This window comes from Otolemur garnettii, unplaced genomic scaffold (assembly GCF_000181295.1).
Source record: "Otolemur garnettii isolate 467f Iridium unplaced genomic scaffold, OtoGar3 scaffold00038, whole genome shotgun sequence".
Classification (NCBI taxonomy): domain Eukaryota; kingdom Metazoa; phylum Chordata; class Mammalia; order Primates; family Galagidae; genus Otolemur; species Otolemur garnettii.
This window is the reverse complement of record NW_003852433.1, coordinates 13390837-13410923: the sequence shown is the minus strand read 5'-3', so window position 1 is coordinate 13410923 and position 20087 is coordinate 13390837. Positions and strand designations below refer to the sequence as shown.

General features: G+C 44.9%; 1 pseudogene; it reads left to right on the top strand.

The window, feature by feature from the left end:
- Positions 1-9769: 9769 nt before the first annotated feature.
- Positions 9770-9864, top strand: LOC111725378 (annotated as a pseudogene).
- The last annotated feature ends 10223 nt before the right edge of the window (positions 9865-20087 follow it).

Here is a 20087-nt window from a genome sequence, read left to right as displayed (position 1 = left end):
CCAGCCTCAGTGTATGTGGCCAGCGCCCTAACCACTGCACTACGGGCACTGAGACTAGGATGTCTTTTCTTAGGGACAGAAAGATGTTGATGAAGTAATGCTGAGACTTTACCCAAAAGAACCATTTATGGTTACTTTTTATTATTAATATTAGTAAGAGTAAGATATCAGGCAGCACCTGTGGCTCAGTGGGTAGACTGCTGACCCCATATACCGAGGGTGGCGGGTTTGAACCTGGCCCCAGCCAAACTGCAACAGAAAAAAATAGCTGGGCATTGTGGCGGGTGCTTGTAGTCTCACCTACTCAGGAGGCTGAGGCAAGAGAATCACCTAAGCCCTGGAGTTGGAGATTGCTGTGAGCTGTGACATCACAGCACTCTACCGAGAGTGACAAAGTGAGACTCCGTCTCTTAAAAAAAAAGAGTCAGGTATCACTCTGATGCCTGGATGGAGTGCAGTGGGATCATCATAGCTCACCAAAGCCTTGAATTCCTGAGTTTAAGCCCTACTTCTGTCTTAGCCTCCCAAGTAGCTAAGACTACAAATGCTCACCACATGCTCAGCTAATTTTTAAATTATTTTTGTTGAGACTTGGCCCTTCTGTGTTGCCCAGGCTGGTCTCCAACTCCTAGGCTCAAGTGATGCTCCCACCTCAGGTTCTCAAAGTGCTAAGATTGCCGGTGTGAACCATAGTGTCCAGCTCCATTACTTGAGTATTTGACTTTTTAGTGGTCTGTTCAGCTCCAATTTTTTCTTTCCCAAAGATAGTATTCTTCCCCAAATGAAATGGGATTGGTTGTGATTATTGTTGTGTAGGTCATAGGTATTTTCAAAATTGTCAAAGAGAGTTGTTAGACAGGTGTTGTGGCGGGCACCTGTAGTCCCAGCTACTGGCGAGGCTGAGGCAAGAGAATCACTTGAGCCCAAGAGTTTGAGGTTGCTGTGAGCTATGACACCGTAGCACTCTATGAAGGGTTGCAAAGTGAGTCTCTATCTCAAAAAAAAAAGAAAAGAGTTACCAAATTGTAACTCCTACCAAACTGATTGAGTTAATGCTAGTTCTCTAACTAGTTAGCCATGTTATTTATTTTCTTTTTCTTTCTTTCTTTTTGTAGAGACAGAGTCTCACTTTATCACCCTCTGTAGAGTGCTGTAACGTCACAGCTCACAGCAACCTCCAACTCTTGGGCTCAAGGGATTCCCTTGCTCAGCCTTTCGAGTAGCTGGGACTATAGGGGGGGCCACCACCATGCCTGGCTATTTTTTGTTGCTGTTTGGCTGGGGTCAGGTTTGAACCCGCCACCCTCTGTACATGGGACCAGTGCCCTAGCTCACTGAGCCCCAGGCACTGCCCAATGTTACTTATTTTCTAACAACAAAAATAATAGAGTATCAATACCTTTATTCTGAGTAGTCACAAAGCTTAAGATGTGTAACACACTGCACTTTAAATTTGTTCTATCATTTAATCATCAAACTTCTGTCTGACCACATCTCATTTTAGAGATGAGGGAAGTGTATTGGCACTTGGGGATGAGGGGTAATCATTGTACATTATTAAACAGGGGGGAGAGAGAAAGGAAAAGAGAGGGAATTTGGAATAGAGTTTCTGTGATATGAATTTAGACCTAGGAGGGTCAGGAGGCAAAGGCTGGGCAGATTGTGCCCTGGTGATGCCAGCGCAAGCCACCTCTGTTCCCATCTCTAAAATGTTTTTATTGTTGTGGGAATAAAGTGCCCATTTTAGAGATGAAGAAACTGACATTCAAGCAAAATGCTTAAAGATGTTGCCTCAGGCCATAAACTCATTAAGAGTAGGGAAGTTTTTGACCTTGGGAACAAGAATCTAACAATGAAATTAAGTAGCTAATCTATTTAATCTCAAAAGGCCTGATGGGGGCTTTTGGAGTCAGGAACTACATGAAATAAATCCAGGTATCCTTCTCTGATCTCTATGTAAACCCGTGAGCGGCACACATCAAAGGCTGGGCTCTGTGTATTGTAAGTAGTCCTGCCCCAAGGTGGGAGGTGGGCCAGGCGAAAGATGCAGGAATTCAGAAATCACTGATTTCTTGGGCTTCACTCCTTCCTATCTGTGATCCAGAACAAGTTATCTAATCGTTCTGTGCCTTTGCTTCCTCATCTACAAAATGGGTGTATTTATAATACCTACCTTATGAACCTGTGGTGAAGAGAAAAGTAATATTAACATTTATTGAGCACTTACTATGTGCCAAACACTATTCCAAGTTTGTGACACTAACTGAATGCTCAGAACCACTTATGTATTAAATGGGTTATTTTAGCTAAGGAAGTAGTGAACTATTATATGATGATTAAATTATGGCGATGAGAGCTATCTAGTGCCAGAGGAAACACATTATATTGAGTAACAACAATAAAAACAATAAATGAACTTAAAAATACTATCCACTCTAGGACGAGGACTCTATTTAAATTCCTGAATACAAGGACAGAAAGAAAAGGTGGAAAAGTAAACCCCAAATTATTGGTGGAATTGTGCTGGGTCCAATATGTCTTTAGTGGCTATTATAAAATTGTTTAGGCAAGAAATAAAATGTAAGGGCTGAGTGCATGGCTCATGCCTGTAATCCCAGCACTTGGGAGGCCAAGGCGGGTGGATTGCCTGAGCTCGCAGGTTCGAGACCAGCCTGAGCCAGAGTGAGAGCTGGTCTTTAAAAATAGCCTGGCATTGTGGCGGGTGCCTGTAGTCCCAGCTACTTGGAAGGGTGAGACAAGAGGATCACTTGAGCCCAGGAGTTTGAGGTTGCTGTGAGCTATGATGGAATAGCACTCTACCGAGGGTGACAAAGTGAGACTATGTTTCCAAAATAAGAAGATGAAATAAAATGTATGTATATTATATACAAATATTTAAGAGTAGTTGAATAGGGTCTGATAGGAAAGCTAATTTCTCCCCTATTGCTCCCAGAAAAATACTTACACCCAGATGGTAGGGGGCCTTTCACTATCTGGAATTCCTAGACTTGAGGGAGGGGCTCCATATATCCCCTGGGACCTACAAGTTAGGAACCATGATTTCATTTAAAAATATATCCAGGCTGGGCAGCGCCTGTGGTGCAAAGGAGTAGGGCACTGGCCCCCAGACATGGTGGGTTCAAACCCAGCCCCAGCCAAAAAAGTGAAGGAAAAAAAAAAAAAAAAATATATATATATATATATATATATCTCCAGGCAGGGTGTCCCTGTAATTCTAGCACTCTGGGAGGCTCAGATGCATGACTAGCCTGAAAAAAGCAGGACTCTATCTCTACTAAAAAAAAAAAAAAATTAGCTGGACGTGGTGGCTGACATCTATAGTCCCAGATACTTGGGAAGCTGAGGCAAAAAGACAGCTCAAGCCCAGGAGTTTGAGGTTGCTATGAACTGTGTGATGCTACGGCACTCTCCCCAGGGCGACCGAGTGAGACTGTCTCAACAATAAATAAATAAATAAATAACAAAAAATAAAAAAGAAGAAGAATCCTTTTCTCTCCCTCCCTTTCCCACCTTCCCTTCCCTCCTGTCCTCCCTTTCTCTCTCCCTCCTTCCCTCTTATTTTCTTGTCTTGCCTTCTGTAACTATTGACTGAGCACCTCCTATGTGCTAGACACTCGTGTACCGAGTACTGAGGGTGGAATCCTGAGATATTAACATGTCATCTGCCAACACCAACATACTGTGGGATCCCAGGTTACTCCTCCTCTTACTCTAGTTCTGGTTTTCCTTTGTGAAGCTAGCAAGAAGGGTAGAAAAATAACTAACGACCAGGGGAGATGTTGCTGATTATAAAGGATTTCACTACTTGAGAGTAGCCTGCTGTGTAAATAGATACCTACCACTAGATAACGGTGTAATGGTTTGAAAACGGGCGTGAACCCTCAGAGAAGGTGGAATAAATGGCAGGATTACCTGAGAGTGATGGAGGCAAAATTCTGAACCCAGAATCTCTGAGGGCAGAGATCACGGGAACGTATCATCTGATGGACAAGACCAGAGTCTGAACTCAGACTCTTGTGGGTGCTGTGTGATCTTAAAAGAGCTACTATAACTCTCTGAGCCCGCATTGCCTCTGAAAATCAGCAGTAGGAATAACGTGGGTTTGATAATAAATGGAGCAGAAACAACAGGGGGACGAATATTAACGGCCACCAACCACTACTGGGTGCGTTTCTGTGGCTCTGCAACTGGCAGGGATCTCGTCTCGTGTCCCAGCGGCTCTGTGATGTGGCACAACAGTCATCCGCCTTTGTGAAATGTCCATGGCACGAACGTTAGCACGAGCCATGGCACAAAGGGAGCGCCCACGCTGGGATAGCAAAAATATAGGAGAAAATTAATCTCACATCTTTAATTGTTTTTCATTAGAAGGGAACGTGTGGGCCGAATCTATGACTTTCCTTTGATTCCCCTGGACCTAAAACCCTATTGTTTTAAGCAGTTTGCAACTAGTGGATGGCTCTTTATTGCCTTAGGTGTCATTTTGCATTTGTGAAACAAAGGCTCGTTAAACCTTTCCTCGGACGACTCAAGGGAGGGTGCTTGCCAAAATTAAAATTAAGGAACGTTTAAAGGTCAACAAAATGTAACTTTCTGTCAAGTGACCAACAGCTCAACTCTTCCTCTAGCTATATAACATTCGATTTATCATATAATGTGAGTGAATTTTAAGATGTGGGGTGAAGGGCCCCCCAAATCAGAATGTTTGGGACCCTCAAGACCTTAAGAAAATCTTAAGATAAATACTGAAACGGAATGATGGAATGGGGGTGGGGTTCTATGGATTTGGACACATTTCTGATTTTTCAAGACATATGTTTTAAAAGACCCTTACACCCCCATCCAAATTTCATTTCTTCACTAATTCATCCCTCTAATACACCTTTGGCTTAAGTGGAGCTTGCAGAATTCCATTGACTCCATTCCTTAGATCACTAGATCTGGAGGTGGCTTGAGCCCTTTGGAGACAAGAGAGGAATGAGTAAACAAATGTTTGTTTTCTCCTCTTTTAAAATTCCTTAAGGCACGAGGCAGTAAATGAATAAATTAGCCCTCCTCTGGCAGCGCTGGTCCCAGCAGCTGGGGCTGGCTCCCGCCTTTGTTTTTCTAAGACTCTGGTGCTGTGGTCCCCAGTTGGATGAAAAGCCATCCCTCCTGTTTTCAAAAAGTGGTGGTTGCATTTCAATGTCGCCTGAGATTCTCAATCCCCAGGCTGGGATTCCCCGACCCAGTGGCGTCTAGCTGTCCTCACAAAGACAAGAAATCATTAGCCCTAATTAAGTCCTCCCCTGCAGGCTGCCCAGGATGCTGAGGCAAGTCTTCATTCCTTCTTTCCTCCTTAGTAGGAAAAAGGGAAGGAAAGTAGAAAGGTCTCTTTGGACATTCCCCTTCAGGGTGGGTGACAGCGTGAATCTGTGAAGGTCAGTTTGGTGAAATGTATCATCAACCTTTAAAATGCCTCCTGGGTCTCTATCTCTTGGAATTTCTCCTGAGGGAATCCGTAAGAGGGGAGGACTGAGGTGAATGGACAGGGTTTTAAAGAGCAAACATTTGGCAACTCAGTTGCCAGGGACTACGTATTTGAATGAACCGTCATGGTGCGATATTTTGCCAGACTTAGTTTTAAAAGTGTGATGGCATGGATGTGAAAAAAAGATATCCCTAATATTATGAAGAAACAATTCAGTTGCAAAATAATAATATTTGCATTAAAAATAAAATATACCAGGCCTGTACTAAGCATTTTTTTGTACATTATTTTATTTAAAATTCGTTTCTTTTAGATTTTTTTTTAAAAATGAGCCCTAATTACGTCTTTTTTTTCTAATTACATTTTTTTTTTTTGAGACAGAGCCTCAAGCTGTTGCCCTGGGTGGAGTGCTGTGGCATCACAGCTCACAGCAACCTCCAACTCTTGGGCTCAAGTGATTCTCCCACCTACACCTCCCAAGTAGCTGGGACACCGGTGCCCGCCACAAGGCCCAGCTATTTTTTGGTTGCAGCTGTCATGGTTTGGCGGCCCCGGGCTGGATTTCAACCCACCAGCTCAGATGTATATGGCTGGTGCCTTAGCCGCTTGAGCCACAGGTGCTGAGCCTCTAATTACATTTTAATGTCATCAGCAGCAAAGCTAATTGGGAAGGGGATTAGAAAGTTTTGATTTGGGGTCTCCCTCCAACAACCCCTCCCCTGCCCCTTCCCCCAGCTGTCTACTTCTCTCAGAATTCTCCTCCAAAGTCATTTTCCAGACCCCTTTGCTGGGCCCTTCCATCTACATTTGTCCCTTCCTGACACTCTCTCAGCCTGTTTATCTTCTTACTTTCTGCATAGCACGTATCGTCATAATCTATTTCTTCTGTGCATTTTGGATTTGATTTTCACTCTTCCGGCACCTGTCCCCTCCAGTTCAAACAGTAACTTGACCGTCTTTGTTCATGACTCCAAGTCCTCAGCAACCCTGTGAAAGGTGTCGTATGATAAAGAGCTATTGATTAAATATTATAGAATAGATGAATGAATGAATGAGTATACGAATGACTGAGTTAGGGACAGAATGTGACAGATAAATGGGTTTCCCGGAAGTCTAGCCACAAAGCCCAGCCCTTTCACCTCTGACCTCTGACCCCGCTTAAGGTCCCAGCCATGTAGATGAGACTGGATCTCATTTCCCCCGAAGGGGCCTCTGGAATATTGTAACAATTTTCTCACGGGTGTTTGTTCAAATGATATTCTTTTGCCTTCACAACAGTACTTTGGGACCAGTATTATTGTCCCTGTTTTAACTGATGAGAAAACTGAAACCCAGACAGAGGGAGGGAGGAACAGCATTTTGACAACCTCCATCTAATCTAATCCTCACTTTAGGTTCACTCTCTGACCATACGTAGGCGTTTGGGGGAAGGACGACAAGCAATGAGGAGTCAAGACAGAGAATCACTGGAGAAGGAGCCGTGGGATGAGAACTCAGCAGCCACAGCCTGTTAAATTCTCATTTCAGATGTACTTGAATAAAAAAAATGAATGAATGAGAGGGACACAGCAGAGTGGTCAGAAGCATACACTCGCGCAGGTCTAGGCCTGGATTCAAACTCCATCTTTCCCATTTCCCTGTTGTGTGATTGTAGGCAACTGACTTAAATTTGTCCACGCTTCATCTTCCCTATCCGAAAAACGGGAATAAAAGATTGGCTGTGACAATTAAATACGATAATGCTTATCGGTGCTGTATGACAGTAGATCCCTATAGTCAGTAAAAATTGGTTATTTTCATTTTTATTTAAGTTGGAAGCTGTCCTTTGAAGACCAAATTATACAGGGAGTTTTGGAAATAGGGAATGCATCTCATTTGCTGTGACTAGCTGTGGCCATGGAGACGTCACACAACTTCTCTAAACACATGTTCTTTCTTTCTTTTTTTTTTTTCTGTTGCCCAGGCTAGAGTACCATGGTGTCAGCATAGCTCACAACAACCTCAAATTCCTGGGCTCAAGGAATCCTCCTGCCTCAGCCTCTCGAGTAGCTGGGACTCCAGGTGCCCGCCACCACACATGTCTAATTTTTCTGTTTTTATTAGAGATGAGATCTTGCTCTTGTTCAGGCTGGTCTTGAACTTCTGGTCTCAAGTGATCCACCACCTCAGCTTCCCAGAGTGTAAGGATTACAGGTGTGAGCCACTGTGCCCAACCAAAGCTATTTGTTTGTTTGTTTGTTTCTGATTCAGGTCATCCCTAGTAGAGTGCCATGGTGTCTCAGCTCACAGCAACCTCAAACTCTTGGGTTCAAGTGATCCTCTTGCCTCAGCCTCCCAAGCAGCTGGGACTACAGGCACCTGACACAATGCCCACTATTTTTTAGAGACAGGGTCTTGCTCTTGCTCAAGCTGTTCTCCAACCTGTGAGCTCAGGCAAGCCACCTGCCTCAGCCTCCCAAATGCAGAGATTACAGGAGTGAGCCACTGTGCCTGGCCTCAAAGCTGGATTTTGAATGAACCAGAATTTATATACTCTGGGCCAGTCTCTGAACCTTTTCATTATTGCAGCCTCCAAGGGGCCTTTTTAGACCTTTTTTCCCTAAAGGCCCAACCTTGTGAAATTTGAATATCACAGACACACTGCATATGTCTGGGTACTTGACGTATATCTGTGCTTTATATATGAAGAGTGTGATTTCTGGCACTACCAGCTCCAAGAGTCAATTTTCATGCCTGTTGAGAATGCAAACTCTCCATTCTCTTCGTTGCTAATGGCTTGGGGTGAGGAGATGTCTGGGGCTATCTAAAGGTGCCATCTGGAATAATGTACTAAATGTTTCTGTTTAGACAATTAAATTTGTCCCTAATGCCAGCCTTTCGTCATTTCAGAGTCTGTCTCCTTGACTGCAGTGCCTCATGTCTTCAGATTATCAAGTGTGGAGAGGAGGGGTTGCCTTCCAAAACAAAGATGATGTTTTTTAAAAAGAGTAAACAGTGTGGTTCTTCTTGATTCTAAGTCAAAATCTCAAGGCCCCCCCCCCCCCCAGGAGCTGGGAGCTGGTGTATGCTGTTCCCCACTTCCCACTGGCCCTTAATTAATCCCTGAAGACTCAGGGGTCTGTCTGAAGTGGTTGTCAAGAGCTTCCTCTGGGGCCTGGCAGGGGCCTACTTGAGCCTCCCCAGCAGGGGACAATGGTCCTGCATTCTTACCTGGTTTCCGCCCAGCCAGGGCCCTTTTCTGACCCTCAGAAAAGGGAACCGACAACAAGCTTCTTATTGAAGGGCCCTGACATTGTACTGCCAGCTTTTGTGGTCTCCCCAGTGTTGGCAGAATCTGCTTCCCACCCCCCTGCTCCAGCCTCCACTCTTGGGCACTTCCGTCCCACTCCCATTAACTGATGTCAGTTCCAGAAAGGACGGATTGTTCTCCCAGGCTGTCCGGTAGCAGAGCACATGCGTGGTCCAAGCCTGGGAGAAGGAGGGTGTGAATCACCCACCACCCTGGAGACGGAAAAACTCATTAAATCTCCTGCCAGAGACCCCCCACCACCATGGGCGCTGATCCTGCTATTCAACAAGAAAGTGAATCCTGGCATTTCTGATGAGGGAAGGGGACCCTTGTAGTCCCTTCTGAACTCGTAAAATGAATCCTGCCATAGAAAGGAAATGGAACTCGGGTGTGTTTTGAAGTACAGAGGAAAGACAGATGATGGTTATGGCATTCCTTGGCTATAAATATGTGCCTTTTTTTCCCTCTATCTTTTTTTGGAGATCTCACGGGTTTCAGCCAACTAAACATTGTGTTTTAAGAGTTTGGTGCTAAACATGGGAATCTTCCAGAAAGAAAAGCTAAATGAAGTGCATGAGGCCTTCGGCCTTGAGTCTTACTGTGATTCTATTGCCAAGAGCCTTGGGAATTTCCCTGATTCAATGTGCCCATTTCACAGTCGTGAAAACCGAAGACCCAGGGAAAGAAAGGAACCTCCGCGAAGCTTCCACAGCCCTACCCATGGTATATTCTGGCTCCTAAGGCACAACACCTGCTCCCACGACAAGTTTCTTCTGCTCAGAGCTTCTCGTTGCATTTCACATTTCCTATGAGGAAGAAAGAGAGGGTTCTGTCCTGTGGTGGTGGACAGGGCTACAGAATGGAGTAACAGTTCCTTAAATCCACCTAGTAACTGTGTGAGTTTGGACAATCAATCTAGCTCTTCAAATTTCCTGTCTTCCCACTTCGGAAGGAGGGTCACCTACCTCCCGGGGTCATTGGGGGAGATTAACAATGTTATTGTAAGGCTGCAAACGGCACTTGCTTGGTAGTGTATGCAATCTGTGGCTTATACAAGTTGCTCCCAGGGACCTTGGAGACATTCCCTTCTGATATATGTTCATGAGCTAGACCTTGTCCTGTCCCCAGTCTAGGCTCCAGACAGGTATGCGTGGCACCTTTGGAATGCCCCAGGGCACTGTGGCCAGGGTTCACATTGGCCAAGTCATCACGTCCATCCACACCAAACTACAGAACAAGGAAGAAGTGACTGAGGTCCAATGCAGAGCCAAGTTCAAGTTCTCTGGCCACGAGAAGATTCACATCTTCAAGAAGTGGGGCTTTACCAAGTTTAACGCAGATGAATTTGAAGACATGGTGTCTGAGAAGTGGCTTATCCCTGATGGCTGTTGGGTCAAATACATTCCTAATTGTGGCCTCTTGGATAAGGGGTGAGCTCTGCACTTATGGGGACTTCCACTGTGCTGCATCCTCCTTTGCACCTACCAATAAATCCTACTTCCTGTCCACTTCAAAGAAAAGAATGCTATTATATGCCAAATTAATTATCAAGGTCAACATAATAACCTTTTCAAAGGCCTTGTCTCTAAATACTTTCATATTGTGAGGTACCAGGGTTTCAAGTTTCATCATATGAATTTTGTGAAGACACAATCCAGCTCTAGCAATACCTTCATTTAAATTATCCTTGAGACACCCCCAAATCACATTAACAGAAAGCTGTCTTTCCAAAGTGTAATCACCCTTCTGAAACATTATCCGAAATGAGCTAATTCCATCCTCAATAGGAGGGATCCGTCCAGAGCAAGAACTGGCAAACTGGCCACTTGGCCCAAGCTGGCCTGCGGCCTCCTTTTTTATGACCTGTGAGCTGAGAATAGTTTTCATATTTTTTAAAGGGTTGGAAACAAATCAAAAGAAGAATAATACTTCGTGAAATGTAAAAATGACATGAAATTTAAGTGTTAGCATCTATAAGTAAATTTCTGTTGCAGCACAGTCATATCCATTAGTTTACGCTTTATCTGTGGTTGGTTTTGCTGTGGGAAGTAGCCACGTCAGACTACGCGGCCCCACAAAGCCTAAAATACTGACCGTCTGGCCTTCTGCAGAAAGTCTACAGACCCCTACTTTAGAGAATCACCACAGGCACTAATTGAAAATGCATATCTTTAAGATCCCTAGGAAGACATTCTGATTTAGGAGCTTTGCGTTGAGGTCTGGAATTAAGGCTTTTACTGGGCAACATTCCTATTTAGAAGGGACTGTTTCACAGTCCCGCAGGAGTCAGATGTATCCATCAGAAATCTAATTTATGAATCCAAGAGGAATCCTACAATTGCAAAGGCAATTTCTTGAGTCCCCTGACCAAGGAACCTTCTTCTTTAGAAAAACCTAATGGGGAATTAGAATCCATTTAGCAAGTTGAAGTTGTCCAGTAACCACACCCTCAGGCCAAGGATTGGAGTGGATGTTTAAAAGAGTCACAGTTTCTGAATGATAGCTTGAGTCATCATCTTCACTTTGGAGATGGCCTTAAGTCCAAGAAAAAGTTCCTAAGAAGTATATTTAAATATAATTGGCTTCCTCTGAAACCTTATGTTATTTTCTTTTATTCATTTAAAAACATTCCTCTGGCCTAGTGCACTGGCTCATGCCTATAATTCCACCACTTTGGGTGTTTAAGGCAGAAGAACCACTTGAGACCAGGAGTTCAAGACCAGTCTGGACAACACAGTGAGACTGAACCTCTACGAAATATTTTTTAAAACTTAGCTGGGCTTGGTGGTGGACACTTGTGGTCCAAGCTACTTGGGAGGAGCCTAGGACAGGCTTAAGCCCAGGAGTTTGAGGTTGCAGTGAGCTGTGATGATGCCACCACATTCCAGCCCAAGCAACAGAGCAAGACTCTGACTTAAAAATAAAAATTCATCTGAAAAGGGGTCCATTGACTTTAGGGTTCAAGACCAGAGCTAGACCTCGTGTCTAAAAAATAGCTGGGTGTTGTGGCAGGTGCCTGTAATCCCATTTACTCAGGAGGCAAGAGAAAAGTAGTTTGAGGTTGCTATGAGCTGTGACGCCATGGCGCTCTATCAAGGGTGACAAGATGAGACTCTGTCTCAAAAACAAACAAACAAACAAAAACACTATCAAACAGGTTGAAGGCTCAAAAAATGTTACGGAGTTCCAAGGTATTAAATGAACATTTCTTCCCTTAAACCAGTGGTTCTCACCCTGTGGGTCACAACCCACAGGAACTGTATTAAAGGGTTGTGGCATTAGGAAGTTTGAGAACCACTGCCCTAAACAGAAACTAATAAGCAATGAACTCTATGAGCGTGGGGTCTGATCACTGCCACACACATCAGTAAACAGAGCAAGGCTTACAATAGATGCTTAGTAGACACTTACGGAATAAATAAATGAACTTAGCCCAATCTTTCTGTAGCTATTGGAATGTCATGTCCTTAGGTGCGGCCCAATTCTCCCTCTGCATCTTGTGCCAGGCAAACATTTAATTTCTCAAGTTTCTCCTTTAATCAATGTGCTTTCCTCCGGGATACACTAATGAGAGAGAGAGAGAGACTGCTGCTTTATTTTTTCTGAGGTTTGGCTGAACACTTATGCTTAATCCCCCAAACATCCCTCTACTGGTAACCTGGTAAACCCCAAGTTGTCATCTGTGTCTCAGCTCTAATGACACCTCTTCAAGGCGACCTTCCCAGACCATCCAAATATCCAGGTTAGTCTTTAAATTCTCATGGCTACATCAGGCTCCAGTGAGATGGTGAATGAGTCCGGGTTTTTCTTTTACCTGGAATGCCAGTCTTTCCTTTGAGAGAAGTTCTCACAATATGTACATGTTTTCTGGTTTAAAGACTATCTTTGTCGGCTCAGCGCCTGTGGCTCAAGTGGCTAAGGCGCCAGCCACATACATTTAAGGTGGCGGGTTTGAATCCAGCCCGGGCCTGCCAAACAACAATGATGGCTGCAACCAAAAAAAATAGCCAGGCGTTGTGGCAGGCACCTGTGGTCCCAGCTATTTGAGGCAGGAGGCGAAGGCAGGAGACTCGCTTGAGCCCAAGAGTTGGAGGTTGCTGTGAGCTGTGATGCCATGGCACTCTACCCAGGGGGACAGCTTGAGGCTCTGTCTCCAAAAAAAAAAAAAAAAGACTATCTTTGTCTACAGACTAGAAACCCCATCAAGGCAGAAATGTATTTTTTCAGGGCATCTCTGTTTTTCTATCAAACAGGTTGAAGGCTCAAAAAATAAACTTAGCATAATGCTCGGCACAGGGAGGGAGGGGTTCAGTAGACAGGTGCTGGATGAATGGCCGGGTGGGTAGATGGACCGATACTAGTTAATGATTCAGGGAATGTAGAAGGGGCACACAGAGAAGGAACGATGGATTCAGGTGGCGTATACTGCCTTTGAAGGCCTGATTGCTATGTCTAAGTAGACACACCTAGTAGGTCTGCAGGCTGGAGCTCCAAACAAAGGTCTGCCCAAATAGGGACCAATTTTAAAGCCAATAATTTGATTATGAAGGCAATATGGTGTATGGGGAACGTGTACTTAGAAGAAAGAGGGACTCAGAAATGGTGTGGATTTAAGGATGAGCAAAATAAGAGAAAACCCGCAAGTGCATTGAGTAGGGAGCTGGCCAGAGATGTAGGTAGAGAAACAGAGGGCCATGGGGTCATGGGAACTTGGGAAAGAAAGCAGTTTCAAGAACACATGATCAACGAGGCCTGGAGAATCCAAGAAGATAAGGTCACAATCTTGTGCAATTTCAGCCTACTGTTGGAGACAACAGCAGTAGATATACTAATAAGAAATTCATCCTCCACTCTCTACGATCTCTTGGAAAATGCTTAATTGGATTTGATCTTGGAGCAACTTGAACATTTTTTTTTTAAGACAGAATCTCACTATGTCACCCTTGGTAGAGTGCTGTACTGTCACAGCTCACAGCAACCTCTAAATCTTGGGCTCAAGCGATTCTCTTGCCTGAGCCTCCCAAGTAGCTGGGACTACAGGTGCCCACCACAATGCCCAGGGGTTTTTTTGTTGTTGCAGTTGTCATTGTCGTTTAGCAGGCCCAGGCCAGGCTCAAACCCACCAGCCTCTCACCAAGCCACAACTTTGACATTTTTTAGGGGAGAGGCACAGCCACTCAGGTACTTTGAAAATGTGATGAAAGCCATGGACCATCTCTTCAGACAAACGCACATCTGCACATCAGCAAACTGTAAAATTTCAGCGGACCATGTATCCCCTGAAGCTAGAGAGTCCAGATAAGAAAACTAATCACCCAAATTTTAGGCCAGGAGTTCCAATTTCTTCTTTTTTACTCTTTTTAAAACCTCTTCTGACTCAAAAAGTAGAAAATATTAGTTTTCGTTTTCTTTTTTCCTCCTTAAAACGACTTACCAACGGTATTATGAATCTCCTGTGGGGACTACCAATATCTGCCAATGGTGTAGACGCTGTTTGGAATCATGTTGAGAGATTTTTAAAAATACTAAGTTAGGCTTCAAACTCTAATTCAACCAGTCAGAGGTGTAGCACTGACTCGGGGGACATGTTCAGGCTCCCCAGGTGAGTCTAATGTGCAGTCTGGTTAAGAATACCAGTTCCAAATGAAAGGTTGCCGTGGACATGGGATGGCAGTGGGAGACGGTACACCTGTTTGATTTTTAGCCTCATTACATGTGTTTTGATTCACTGTCAAAATTTTCATACTCCTTTTTGTTTACCGGGTTGGCCTTGTGTTTATGGAACGTGGACTTCTCTGGCCTTGAAATGGCATTGAGTCCTGACATCAGGGCTTAACCCTTCCGAGGCTCCATTTCCTCCTCCCTGCCCGTGGGTTAGCCTGCCAGCCTCCTGCCGCCTGAACTGTCGCGAGCACCAGCAATAAATAAATAAGAACAGAGACAAGAAGCTTATGTACTTTGGGGCTCCTGGTTCTACTTGATGTCATTGGACACCGGTTTGCTTTTCTTTAAAGTCTGTTTCTTTTGAACTGGGCTGCCGCAGTCTATAAAATTTTAATGCATGGATTTCCCATTGTTCGGGTGTCCGTGGGGGCACCAGCCTTCCTGTTATGACATGGTGTGCCGACCAGGAAAGAAGCTGGCTGGGAGGTCTGGGGGCAGCTGCCTTGTTTCTGGATAGGCATGTGATTGTGTTCACTTTAGCAGATGGGATCTCAGACCCCATAAAGAATAATAATAATAATAATAATAACAATAACGATAATAGCAGGCAAGCATTGAACTAACTGTTGAGTCCCCCGGTTCAGCATTTGACCTGCATTATCCCCCAGCAACCCTTTAAAGCAAGGATCACTACCAGCTATGTTTTAGAGGAGGGATGTGGTGGCTCCAAGAAGCTTCAGCTCTTTTCTGGGTCACACAGTTCCTAAGCAAATGGGAAACACGGGGTGAATGGGGTGACTGGGACAGAACTATCTGCCTCCAAATTCCCCTCTCTTTTTATAAGAAATTGTATAAGATCTTTTGGGGGGTTTCTTTCCCAAAAGTATGTGCTTTGGGGGGTTAATTTATTTTTGAGCACACCCAGCCCTCATTGCTACCTTGGTATTTGTGTGTTGGGTGTATTTTTATAAAGGTTACTGACCTCAAACACAAATTGGCTGCCCCTCTAGAGCCGGCCCAGACTGCCTCTCTCTCCCTGGGGTTTTGTTCCTGCCGCTCTCCTTAGCTACCAGGCCTTGTTCCATGGGGACAAAACAAACAGGGGCTGTCGGGGAGAATTGGCCTCTTCAACAACACAATGAGAAGCCAATTACTCCAATAATTCAGACGTGGATGTTAAAACACTCACAGCACAGCCCCAACATTTACCTAAATTATCTGGGTAATTGCGTCCATTTTCAGCTTGGATTAGGGCTCTGCAAATCCTGGGACTTCAAAATGATAAATAACAAGATTGTCATTTAGGCCAAAGCGGAGAGGGAAGCGGGGGGCACTAGGACATAGGGGTAGGAGGGGTTCAGAGGGGGAGGCTCAAATTTTGTGATCAAGTCCTTTTGGAAGGGCAACCTGGGGCAAATCACTTACATTCTCCCAAGCCTCAGTTGCAGAACCGACCCTCAGGGTGAAAGCTGTTATCTGGAATTGGAAAAGATGAAAGAAGGGAGGAAGGAAAGGGAAAGAGAGAGAGAGGAGAGAAAATTATTGTAGCTTCTTTTGTGCGCACTGAATTGCTCCGAGCATTAGAGAGAAGTCGAGGTGACCTTAAGTCTCCTCCATTCAACCCAAAGGAAAGCAAATCACAGAAAAAGCCATTCATGGGAGCCTCTGCTTTTGTCTTTCAGCTCCAGTCACTCTGCCTTCACTTCACTGGGAGTGGAATCTAAAACAAAGCTGACTTCACCTTGAGCCTACAGCAACCACCACCATTCACTGTCTTTTGATTCCCACAATCTGTTATTTTTAACCTTTGGCCCAGTTGTTTTAGAACCTAGACATTGAGCAACCAGTGCCTTTTCTCCAAGATGCAGTGTTCGTTCCCTGCCCTGGGGCTGCAGTGACCTTTTGTGAATAAACAGGCTGTTTTATTGAGAACTTACTAAGTGCTGGGTGTCATAGCCACTGTCTTTTCCAAAGCAAATTTCAGATTCTTATTTTACTTTATTTTAGAGACAAGGTCTCATTCTGTTGCCCAGTGGTCTGATGGTAGCTTGCTGCAACCTCAAACTCCTGGGATTCCAGGATCCTCCTGCCTCAGCCTCCTGAGTAGCTGGGACTGTAGGTGAACACCACCATACCCGGCTAAATTTTCTTTTCTTTTTTTTAAGATAGAGTCTCACTTTGTTGCCCTGGGTAGACTGCCATGGTGTCACAGCTCACATCAAACTCACACTCTTGGGCTCAAGCAATTCTCTTGCCTCAGCCTCCCAAGCAGTTGGGACTACAGGCACCCATCATAACACCCAGCTTTTTTTTCTTTTTTTGAGAGACAAGTTCTATTCCTGGCTCAGGCTGGTCTCCAACCTGTGTGCTCAGGCCATCCACATGCATTGGCCTCCCAGAGTGCTAGGATTACAGGTGTGAGCCACTGCACCTGGTCTTAAATTTTATTATTTTTGTAGAGATAGGGTCTCATTCTGTTGCCCTGGCTGGCCTCAAAGTCCTGGGCTCAAGGGATTCTTCAGCTTCAGGCCTCCCAAAGTGCTAGAATTATAGGCATGAACCACCACTCCCAGACCACTTTTAAATTCTATTTTTTTTGAGACAGAGTCTCACTATGTTGCTCTCGGTAGAGAGCTGGGAAATCACAGCTCACAGCAACCTCCAACTCTTGGGCTTAAGGGATTCTCTTGCCTCAGCCCCCCAAGTAGCTGGGGTTCAGGTGCCCGCCACAATGCCCGACTATTTTTTTTTTTTGTAGTTGTCATTGTTTGGCAGGTCCAGGCTGGGTTCAAACCCACCAGCTCTGGTGTATGTGGCTGGCGTCCTAGCTGCTGAGCTATAGGCACCAAGCCCCAACTTTTAAATTCTTATTCTTAATCTCATTCAGCACCTTGGGGACCTAGTCTTCAAGCAACTGCATTTGGGGGAGGTGGGATTCCCTTACATTGTAACAGTAACTGGCTCCAGGTATCTTTGTGGTTTGTTGCAGTTTTCTGTTTTGAAAAACAGGTATAATAACTACCCCTTCCTTTTGTTCAGGGGTGGGCATGCTTTGTCTGCAAAAGGACAATAAGTACATACAATTTTTTGAATAATACGGTGCCTGCTGAAATAAGACCATACGTATTAATAAATAAGCTAGCGTGATTGGGATTCAAGAAAGCTTTATTTATGAAAACTAAAATTTGCATATCATGTAATTTTCACACATTATTAAGAATTATTCTCCTCCTCCTCCTCTTTCTCCTCCTCCTCCTTCTTCTTTGTTTGAGACAGTCTCACTATGTTGCTCTCAGTAGAGTGCAGCGGTGTCATAGCTCACAGCAACCTCAAACTCTTGGGCTCAAGAGATTCTCTTGCCTCAGCCTCCCAAGTAGCTGGGTTTACAGGGGCATGCCATAACGCCCAGCTATTTTTTGTTGTTGTGGCTGTTGTTGTTTGGCAGGCCCAGGCCGAGATAGAACCTGCCAGCCCCGGTGTATGTGGCCGGCTCCTTAACCACTGAACTACGGACACTGCGCTTATTATTCTTTTTTTGATTTTTTTCTTTTTTGCCCAACCATTCAAAAAAGTAAAAACCTTTCTTGTTTCATAGGCCCTCTGAAAACAGGTGGCAGGCTGTGCTTGGCCTCCAGGCCACCATTTGGTGATGGGATGGATGTCTTCCTTTAGCAGCCAGGCCTCGGGATAGCTGGAGTGACAAGCGGAAAAGTCCCAGATGACCTAAGAGCTTTAAACAGAGGAAACTCAGTTAAAGAGACCTTGAGGGCAACCTTGATCACTAGCACGCAGTTGTGCAATGAGCTTCATCAACTGTCATTTACAAGGCCTCTTGACAACACTACAATGAATAAGACTCACTACTCCAAGCCCCTGCCCTCTGGTGGCTTCTACTCCCTTAGGGGGAAGATTCACTAAGTATTTCATTACACCATTTGTTGCCTAATTAAAATTACTATCTGCTCAGTGGAAGGTGTTAGGAGATTGATCTGGGAGGTTAGAAAAGGACCTAGGGAAAATGTGGCATTGATGTCCATGTGGAAGTGAACCAAAGAGAAAAAGGTGAGGAAGGGATCAGACTAAGGCAGTGGTTTTCAACCAGGGGTGATGTGTTCCCCACCTGTTAGTCCTTGGCAGTGCCTGGAGACATTTCTTATTGTCCCCTCTAGAGGAGAGGATGCTGCTACAATCTGGTAGGTGGGGGCCAGAGGCCCTGCTAAGACCCCACAATGCACAGGACGGTCCCCACACAACAGAGAATTATCTGGTTTGAAAAACCCCGAGCTGAGGGAACAACCTGGGTGAAGATGGTGAGGTGGAGAGAAGAAATATGGTGATTTGGCAAAGGCAGTTTGGAGAGAGAAATGGAGGACTGGGTCAGACGTGTTCTAGAAGCCAGAGAGGGCAAGGCTTGATGGGCATCTGTGGGCCACTGGAGTCACTGACAGGTGAAGCTGATGAGGGTCAGTTCGTAGCAGCAGGACCACTGGATTTGAGGGGAGGCAGGAGGGGATTTGGGGAGCCCCTTTAAACCAGGATGACCACAGGTGAGAAAGAGAGTAGCAGCATCTGGCGTTGACATAATCATTTGGGACTGCTCTCAGCAAGTATGTGGCAAGGAAGAAGACTCCTAAAAGAGGGCAGCTAGCTGGCCAGAAGGCTGACCTGGTCGCCTTCATTTTGGAGTAATCTTTACCCAGGATCCCTGCTGAATAATTGGTTAAATTAAATTGCTGGAGAGCCGTACCATTGGGGCAGGGGTGAGGAAGCAATTTTCCAGAATACTCACGAGGAAAGAAAAGCTCCCTAAATGAACTGCCTGTGTTTTAATTTAGTCACATCAGTCCAGGGAAAGGAATAGGAACTGTTGATGCAGCAGGTGGTTTACAAGGGTATTCGTCCTTTGCTCTTCCCAGCACACCTGCCTGTAGGCATGGAAGAATCATTATTCTACCATTATTGTATGAGGAATTGAGATCTAAAAAAGCAAGTCATTTGGCTAGCTAAGGGACACTTAGCAAGGAGATGGCAAAGCCAGGACATCAGGCCCATTTTCTTTGTCTTTTCTTTCTTTCTTTCTTTTTTTCTTTTCGAGACAGAGTCTCCTTCTATTGCCCAGGCTAGAGTGCCTGTGGCATCAGCCTCACTCACAGTAATCTCAAAGTCTTGGGCTCAAGCAATCATCCTGCTTCAGCCTCCCCAAAAGCTGGAAATACAGGCACCCACCACTATGCCTAGCTAATTTTTCTATTTTTAGTGGAGACAGGGTCTTGCTCTTGCTCAGACTGGTCTTGAACTTCTGAGCTCAAGGGATCCTCCTGCCTCAGCCTCTCACAGTACTAGAATTACAGGCTTGAGCTACCTCATGTGGCCCCCTTTTCCTTTTCTTGAAACAGGGTTATGATCTACTGCCCAGCCTGGAGTGCAGTCCTAGCTGACTGTAGCCTCTAACACGTGCACTTAAGTCATCTTCCTGCCTCAAAATCCCAAGAAGCTGGGACTACAGGTGTGTGACACTAATTTTTTGTTATTTTTTAAAGAGATAAGGGGCAGAGGTTGACTTACTATGCTGCCCAAGCTTGTCTTGAACTCCTAAGCTCAAGTGATCCTTCTACCTCAGCCTCCCAAAGTGCTAGGATTTAC